This window comes from Coenobita brevimanus, chromosome 48 (assembly GCF_032717465.1).
Source record: "Coenobita brevimanus isolate Jiangsu-jjx chromosome 48, ASM3271746v2, whole genome shotgun sequence".
Classification (NCBI taxonomy): Eukaryota; Metazoa; Arthropoda; class Malacostraca; order Decapoda; family Coenobitidae; genus Coenobita; species Coenobita brevimanus.
In genome coordinates, this window is record NC_137001.1 from 15,338,476 (window position 1) to 15,348,396 (window position 9,921).

Sequence of the window (9,921 nt, forward strand, 5' to 3'; positions counted from 1 at the left end):
TTTGGTGGACATCTGTGCTGGTAATGGGTTGGCAATAGCCAACACCTTCTTTAGGCATAAAATGATCCACAGGTATATATGGAGAGTCATGAGGAGGATGGGACAGTGAACATGTTGAACGAAAGGCAATGATAGATTACATGTGTGTGGATGAGCGAATGAGAAGACAAGTGTTGGATGCAAGACTGTGGAGAGGGTGGAGAAATGGAATTTAGTGATGGCCAAAGTAAGGCTGCAAAGAAAATGGGTGAAGAGACGAATGGGAAGACAGGAGGAAACAGCTTCTGTGAGAAGAGTGAAGAAGTTGCAAGATAGTGAGAAAATGGCAGAGTATAAGAGCACAGAGGAAGAAAGATTGGGAAGGTATGAGTTAGAGCAGATGGAAGAGGTGCAAGATGTATTTAAGATAATCACAGATGAGATAGGCGCAGCGTGTGAGGTGGTTTGTGGAGCGAGGAGGAGATGCAAGGGTGTGCAGGGGACTGCATGGTAGAATGATGAGGTGAAACGAGCTGTGGAACAAAAGAAGAAGGCATATAGTGACTGGCTAGCGAGTATAGATAGGGGAGAAGATGAGAGAGACGAGAGAGGTATATGTGAGGGGGAGAAGGGAGGTGAAGAGATTGGTGAAGGAGAGTAAGAAGAAAGTGGATGAAAAGTTTGGGAGGAATCTGATTGTTAAGTGGCGGGTAAGAAATTGTTTTGGAAGGAGGTAAAGAAAGTAAGACAGTGTGAAACGGGAAATAGTAGGGGAGTGAAAGATGGGAATAATAGATTGTTGGTGGGGAAGAGAGAGAGAATGAGGAGATGGAAGGAGCACTTCGAGGATATGTTAAATGTAAAGAGTGAGAGCAGTGCGAGTATAAGCGGTTGGGGAATGGCTGGGAGAAGGAGAGATGAGAGGAGGGAGGAATAGATCAGTAGGGCGGAAGCAATGGAAGCAATGAAGAGGATCAAAATGGGAAATGCCCCAGGAATTGATGGAGTGTGTGGTGAGATGCTGAAGTATGGGGGTGAGATTCTTGTGAAGTGGATATGGAAGTTGTGTAGACTGGCTTGGGAAGAGGGAAGGGTTCCAGAGGACTGGAAGTCAGATATATTTGTTCCTTTATACAAAGAAAAAAGGGAGAGAGAAGTATGTGGTAACCATAGGGGTATTTGCCTTCTTAGTGTGACTGGTAAAATATATGGTAGAATACTCATTGACAGAGTTAGACATATAACAGAGGAGCTAGTTGGAAAAGAACAAGGGGGATCTAAGAAGGGAAAAGGGTGTGTAGATCAGATATTTGTTTTAAGATGTTTGGTGGAGAAGTATCTAGAGAAGGGAAAGAAAGTGTAGGCTGCCTTCTTGGACTTGGAGAAAGCTTATGACAGAGTAGATAGGCAAGGTATGTGGAAGGTATTTAAGAATATATGGAGTGGAGAGGAAATTGTTGAATGCTGTGAAGAGTATGTACGAGGGAGCTAGGGCTACGGTGCAAGTGGATGATGAGCTGAGTGAGTTCTTTGATTTAAATGTGGGATTAAAACAGGGATGTGTGATGTCACCATGGCTGTTTAATATATACGTGGATGGGGTTGTAAAGGAGGTGCAAGGTAGGTCAGTGGATGTGGGGGTGGCTCCAGTGAATGAGGGTGAGATTTGGAAGATTCCGGTGTTGCTGTTTGCTGATGATACAGTATTGTTCAGTGAAGATGAATGGGAGTTGGAAGGTTTGGTGAATGAATTTGGGACAGCGTGTAGGAAGAGGAATCTAAAAGTTAATGTATACAGGAGTAAAGTTATGGTGTTTGAGAGGAATGAAGTCACAGAATGCACAGTGAGGTTGGATGGTGAAGATAGGGAGAATGTGAGTACTTTCAAGTACCTGGGTAGTGTGATGAGTAAGGATGGAACTTTTGGAGATGAAGTGCTTGAAAGGGTACCGCTGGGAAGGAAGGTTTTTTGTTCACTGAAAGCAGTGATGAGAAATAGGGAGGTGAGTATGGAAGTTAAGAAGTCACTGCATGATAGTATTGTGATCCCTATTCTGACGTATGGAAGCGAGGCATGGACCTTGCTAAAAGGGGACAAGTCAAGAGTGAGAACAGTGGAAATGAGTTACATGAGAGGAGCATGTGGAGTGACATGCAGGGACAGGTTGACGAATGAAGAAGTGAAGGAATGTTGTCGGGTGGATGTGGATGTGGTTGAGAAAATTAGGAGAAATACACTGAGGTGGTTTGGACATGTAGAGAGATTGGAGAATGAAAGACTGACTAAGAGGGTGTATGCAGATGAAGTGAAGGGAGGGGAAGACCGAGGATGAGGTGGAGGGATGGAGTTGAGAGGTATATGAGGGAAGGAGGAATGAGTTGGGGGGAGGGCAGTCAAATGGTGGGTGACAGAGCGACTTGGAGGCGTTTTGTCTGCGGCCACCCTTTGTGGGATTAGGGCGTCGGGCTATACATAGATAGATAGATTCAACATGAAAGGAGAATTATTTATGAAATTATTTTTTGGTAAAAAGTGAAGCAAGAGAGGATGTTACCCTCTCATGCTTTACCTTTGAGTTTTCTTGAGCTTCATCATTTTCATTATCATCATCTCAACATTTTTTCCCAACCAAGGATGCAGTGAGACAGGGTCAGAGGGCAAAAAAGAAAAAATGGCAGGAGGAAAACTATTCAACAGCATGCCTAGTTAAATGAACCACACTCTTATTCACTCACCATTCAAACTCCTGGAATCCTGACTCCACATCACAAGCATAACTTACCACACTTATGCACTTCAGCTAGAACCACTCTAATGACTGCCACATCACGTGGTAAAAACAGAGGTGCCAAACCACGTCATAATTTAGTACAAAATTCTTTCAAGCAGTTTGATCCCCTGACAATTTCCTAGCCTTATCAACCTCCATGCCTCATTTTCTCACACATTCCTTCACCATATCTGTCCACCTTCTTGGTCTTCCATACCTCCTCCAACCTTCATGTTTAAACAATTATACTCTTTTCGCTATACTACAGCATTTAGATCCATCCTCTTCAAATTACAATACCATCTAACGACACACTCTACTGTCCATAGACTTCCTCACTTCACATATTTCATGACTCACACTATACTTCTCATCCCATCCACATGCCACACTTATTCCCCCCAAACTACTTTTCTACTGTACTTACTCTAAGCTTTTCATTTCACACTAATGTCACACTCAAATGTTACTGTGGGCACTGAAACTCCCGTATGTACTCCTCAAGCATAGCCAATATACTTGGACCTGTTTGACATCAGTATCTTCATAGCAACTGCCACCTTATTTTCCTGTGTGACTCCACTTTTCCCTTCCTTTGCATATTTACCACTCTCCACTATACCACCTCTGTACTGAATCTCTGTCACCAGTTCAAGTCTCTCATCATACACCATCACATCACGCTGGGAGTCACCTTCTTCCTCAGCAACCATCACTTTGCTCTCATTTACATATGCTTTCAGATCACTATGCTCACAAATATTCACCACAATCTGCACCAATCTTCAAATCTCTTGTTCGGCAGTTAACACAGCATCATCTGCCCACACCATGTTTGAGATAATCCACCCTTCACCACTCTTTAATCTCTAATAAACCCATTCATACACAGTATATGGTATGTACATTGAACAACCATGAGTATGTTACACATACGAGGTCTGTTCAGAAAGTATCCGACCTTTGGTTAAAAAAAAAAAAAAAAAAAATAGCTAACCTGTTGAGCTACGACACTAATCCCCCTAAAAGTAGTTGGTTTCTGATTTGACATACGTAACCCAGCATTCTTTCCACTGGGTGAAACAATGTTCAAAGTCGGTTTTCAATATCTCCTGCAGGTGAATCAATGCGTTCGGAACGATCTCTTCTTTCGGATGAACATTGCTCAACACATGCTGGAGTGTGTAAATCGTGATCCAGACCTTCTGAAGATTATTATCACTGGAGATGAAACTTGGGTGTACGAGTACAATCCAGAAACCAAAGCACTGTCGTCCCAGTGGAAGCATGCAGAGTTCCCTCGGCAAAAAAAAAAAAAAAAAAAGCACGGCAGGTCCACAGCAAGGTGAAATGCGCTAGCATGTTGACATTTTTTTTTTTTTCGACTACCATGACGTTGTGCATCACGAATACGCACCGGAGGTTCAGACTGTCAACAAACATTACTACCTCGACATTCGCCGTTGTCTCCGTGATGCAGTTCTGAGGAAGAGAGCAAACCTTTGGAAGGCAGCAAGTTGGAAGCTGCAACATAACAACACCAATGCTCATTCTTAACTGATTCAGGAATTTTTAGCCAAGCACAACATCCTGCAGGCCCGGCAGGCTTCCTGATCGCCAAACATGGCTCTGTGTGACTTTGGTTACTCCTAGAGCTCAAAACTGCACTGAAGGGTTCTTGATTTGAGACGTGAGAAGATATCATGATGAATGCGACGAAACACCTGCAGGAGATACTGAAAATCGACTTTGAAAATGTTTCAGGGAGTGGAAAGAATGCTGGGGTACGTGTGTCAAGTCTGAAGGGTCCTACTTTGTAGGTGAATAATGTCCTAGCTCAACATGTTACCTATTCAATTTTTTAGAGCATTAGGCTGGATATTTTCTTAATGGTTCTTGTACTTATCTCACTCTAACACTGATATTAAATCACACTCATAAGACTGGCAGTGCTTTAGTGGACATTTGTGCCGGGAAGAGGTTGGTAACCTCTTCAGGTACAAAATGATCCATAGGTATATATGGCGAGTGTTGAGAAGGGTAGGTGATGAACTGAATGAACGGAAGGCAATGACTGAATATATGTGTGTGGATGAAAGGATGCAAAGGTGTGTAATGGATGCAAAGAGTGGACTTTCTGACAACCACTTGGTGGTGGTGAAAATCAAAGTCCAAGTGAAATATAGAAATAGAAGAAAGGAAGGACAGGAGGAAGTAGTATAAGCAAGGAGGGTGGAGAGGTTACAAAAGAATGAGAAAAAGACAGAATATAAGAGAGAAGTAGAGGAGGGTAACTATGGGATTGGAGCAGATGGGGGACGTGGAAAGTGTGTGCAAGATATTCACAGAAGAAATCTGTGCAACATGTGAGGTGGTGTGTGGGGTGAAGAGAAGACAAAAAGGGGTGCAAGGAACAGCATGGTGGAATGGAGAGGTGAGACAGATTGTGGCACAAAAGAAGAAAGCATATAGTGACTGGGAGAGAAACCAGGCGTGGAAGAAGTTGAGAGACGGAAGAGAGACTATATGTGGAGAGGAAGAGAGGGATGACAAGATTAATAAGAGAGTGAGCAAGAAGAGCGTGGATAAGGAATTTGAATATAAAGTTGGGGGAATGTAAGAAAATGTTCTGGAAAGAGGTAAAGAGAGTTAGACAGGGTGGCAGTGAAGTTAGTCGGAGAGTGAAAAATAAAAATGGTAGATTACTAGTGCAGAAGGGAGAAAAAGTGAGCAGATGGAGAGAACACTTTATAAAATTGTTGAACATAGACAATTAAAGTAATGGGAGTATAAGTGGCTGGGGCTGAGAGAAGGAGAGATGTGAGAAGAGAGGAAGAAGTCAGTAGAATGGAAGCAGTGGAAGCAATGAAGAAAATCAAAATGGGGAAAGACCCAGGAATTGATGGAGTGTGCGGTGAAATGCTGAAACATGGGGGAGAGATAGTAGTAGAATGGATGTTGAAGATGTGCAGATTGGCCTGGGAGGAGGGTATAGTCCCGGAGGATTGGAAGTCAGGTATCATTATTCCCTTGTACAAAGGAAAAGGGGAAAAAGAAGTGTGTGGTAATCGTAGAGGCATTTGTCTTCTTAGTGTAATAGGAAAAGTATACAGTAGGATATTTATTGACAGAGTTAGGGAAGTAACAAAGGAATTAGTTGGAAACTAACAATGAGGTTTTAGGGAGGGAAGAGGTTGTGTAGTTCAGATATTCATTCACAAATCTTTAGTGGAAAAGTTTCTAGAGAAGGGAAAGAAGTTGTATGCAGTTTTCATGGATTTGGAGAAAGCATATGACAGGGTTGATAGACAAGGATTGTGGAAAGTATTAAGAATATATGGGGTAAATGGGAAGTTGCTGATTGCTGTGAAGAGTATGTATGAGAGTGCTAAGGCTGCAGTGAATGTGGATAGTGAAATGAGTGAATTTTTCTACTTGAAGGTTGGATTGAAGCAGGGATGTGTCGTCTCCATGGTTGTTCAATCTGTATATGGATGGGGTTATAAAAGAGATACAAAGACGGCAGTGTTTCGAAGCTACCTGTACTGTTGTTTGCATATGATACTCTGTTGTTAAGTGAAGACGAAGGAGAGCTGCAAGGGTTGGTGGATGAGTTTGGGAGAGTGTGTAAGAAACGGAATTTAAAGGTGAACGTACGGAAAAGTAAAGTTATGGTCTTCGAGAGAAGTGAAATCAGTGAATGTACAGTGAGGTTGGATGAGGAGGAAATGGAAAATGTGAGTGCATTTAAGTACTTGGTAGTGTGATGAGTAAGGATGGAAGTTTGGAGGGTGAAGTGCTTGAAAGGGTACAATAAGAAAGAAAGGTTGCTGGTTCCTTGAAAGTAGTGATATGAAACAGGGAAGTGAACATGGTAGTGAAAAAGTTACTACGTAACACTATTGTGACACCAGCTCTAACGCATGGAAGTGAAGCTTGGACCTTGGTGGAGGGACAGAAGTCAAGAGTGAGAGCAGTGGAAATGAGTTATTTGAAAGGAGCATGTGGAGTCATGTGGAGAGACAAATTGACAAATAAGGATGGGAAGGAGCATTGTGATGTGGATATGGATGTGATAGGAAGTAATAGGAGAAACACACTGAGGTGGCTTGGCCACATGTGTGGAGATGATGGAGTGAGAGACTGACGAGGAGAGTGTATGTGAGTGAGGTGGAGGAGGCCAAAGATGAGATGAAGGGCTGGAGTGGGGAGGTGTATGAGAGAGGAGGGTGTGAGCTGGGAGCGTGGGGGCAGTGGAAATGGTGGGGGACAGGGCGACATGGAGGCGATTTGTTTGTGGTCACCCCTTACGGGGATTAAGGCGTCTGGCAATAGATAGATAGATAGACTTAAGACACCTTTTACACAAGCTTCTGACTACCATTATAAAAACTCTTAACAGCAATCAATGTCTCTCTGTCCATACCATACATACACAAAACCTTACATGTACGCCCTCTCTGGTTTCACCTTGGCACATGCTTTTTCCAAATCCTCAGGGAAAATGGACTAAATAGGGAGGCTGTCAGATATCCTTGAGCAGCGTGGAGGGCTGCCATTAGGTGACCAAGGCCGATGCAGGCAAGCATGTTGGAGCCTATAAAAACGATATCTATCATAAACATCTAACATTTCTTGTCACAAGCAATTCCTATTGTTCCTTTACAAGGATTTGATGCATAAATCCTCAACCACTAGTGAAGCCATCCTGTTCATCAATCATCAGGTGTGATGATATATTGCCTCTTATTCCATGATAATTCTTCTATTTCAACTTTCCAACAACAACGAACAGACATATCCACCATGTTTTTGCACTCAATTCAATTACTTCATTTTTTTTTTTTTACATGGACCTTGACTACAGTGTTCTTTCTTATTCACTGGTAATGATTCAGCGAGTTTATTTCTTTGCATATGCAAATGTTTGAGGGTGTGTGGTATGGTGTGGCAGGAGTGAGGGCAGGACCGTGTATGATGTCTCGTACTGCCACTTCAGTATCACTGGGATCATCATGACCCTCATCATCAGCAACCTCATATCCCTCTGTACTGGTGAGCTGTCTTGCCGTTGTAATGTCCACTCAGCACTGGTTGGCCCAGGTGGGGGTGAGCCCACACACCAACAGTTAGCACTGGTAATATAGTGATGGCACACCAACAGTTAGCTCTGGTATCATTGACAAACTGGATGGCGGTACACCGACTAGCACCAGTAGTCGCAGATGGTGGTATTGTTTATCAGTGGTTGGGACTAGTAGACCAAGCTGTTCCTGGTGGTAGTACATCAACAGTCAGGGCTGAAATGACACATTGGTAGGAACAAGTGGTGATGCAGCAGCAGATTGGAATCACAGTGCTAGTATGGCAAAGTTGCTATGCACCAACAGCCTTTCCCCTGTTCTGTCACCTACTGTTGTCATGAAGTACCGGTATGTTGTGAAAGGTGATTAAAATGGCAAGGACCATAATTCTAGGTTTCGTTAATGTAGTTTCAAGAGGAGAATTTTAATGTTCTGAACACAAGTGTGTCACTGCTCCTCTATACAGACCCAACACCACTTTTTCATAACACATATTGTCTTTTAATAACTGAACAGAGGAAGGAAAAACAAATGAATAAAAAAAAAATCCATACACCAGATTACTGGTGTCACTCTGTTCATAAAATATCTGTAACAGTCAGACTTGAATAGCTGTAGGTTGAAAGTTTGGAGAGAAACAACTCAGGGGAAGCGAGTTCCACAGAGTTGCAGTTCGGAAAATGAGAAAAATTGCCTTAGTCTGGCAGAAGTTCTGTAATATTGCTGAGTGACAAGTTTCCAGCCATGAGCGCTACAGATGCCCGTGTAGCACGAGGGAAGGCATGGAGAGGTGGCACCATGGAACAACTAGTCTAGAGCATTTGCCATAAAAATATTTGGAAAATATTACAAGGGAGGCAATATTCCCTTCTTAGCATAAGGGAGGTGGTTTATTTATGATGACAGGGTTGTTAATAATTCACAACACTTTGTTCTGAATTTTGTCTAGTTGTTTTGATTCCTCTCCACATCAGTTCCAAAAGGGTAGTTAATATTCAAGCTGAGAGCGCACATGGCTCTTATAAATAATAGCTAACTGCTCATCAGTATAGAGAAGTTATGGACTCTGTGCAATAATCCAAGTTTCTCTGAGGCGTTAACAAGTGATCAGACATCAGAGGTCCAGCTGAGGGCATTGTTAAGTGACATGCCAGGAATTTTTGTTGTTTTGTCTCCATTCACTGATTGTAGATAGGTCTGGATTTGAGGGAATGGCTGTACTGAGTTGAGAAGTAGAGATATTATACTTTGTAAATGGGTGTCAGAGTGTGAATTAACTATGTAGTGTTGAGTCATCTGCATATGAGTGGATGGGATTGTGGGTGACAGATAAGAGATCATTAATATGAACCCCGGAAACAGGGTCAGCGCTTGAACTCATCCTTGCGGCTTTTCGGCGTTAATTGAGTGGAAATTGGAATATACATAATCTACTTTTACCCTTATTTTCCTGTCACAAAGATATGAGGAAATCAAAGGAATCAAAAGATGTTAATCCATAGGAAGGGAGTTTGGACAGCAGGAAACGGTGCCATGTACATACTCTGTTGAAAGGTTCAAGGAAATATCAAGGGCTACACGGAGTTTCTCAATGTAGGTCAGTTGAATGATGGATAGTATGAGTTAGGGGATTAGAGTGTGTCAATAGTGGATCTTTCGTGGTGAAGATCATATTGTCTATCACTAATTAAGTTATTGGATTCAAGATGTTTAACAATGTGCTTATTAATTAAAGTTTCCAATACCTTACCAAGAGGCGATGTGACAGTTATTGGTCTGTAATGAGATGGGTCAGAGGAAGGGCCTTTCTTCGGAATTAGGTGGATATTCAACTTTAGAATCTGAAAAATGAAATATACCATAGTTTATCAGATACGCATACTGTCAAAGCAGAGGGAGAGTGACCATGTGCAGTTTTGCCGCAAAGAGTGTGGGAAGTAACTTCATCACTTATGCAGTATTTGTGGTAAGTGATTTTACATGTCTGGTTCCATGTGTGCAGTGAGTCTGGGAGAGCATATAGAGATAGTCAGGTGTGAAAGGATTGATCCTGCCTGGGTAAGTTTCTTAAGTGTGTTGAAGTTTTG

The 9,921-nt window shown here is 42.4% G+C and overlaps 1 pseudogene; it reads right to left on the reverse strand.

Annotated features, from left to right (window-relative positions):
- Positions 1-3,250: 3,250 nt before the first annotated feature.
- Positions 3,251-9,921, reverse strand: part of LOC145399307 (sodium-coupled monocarboxylate transporter 1-like) — a 42,074-nt pseudogene continuing 35,403 nt past the window's right edge.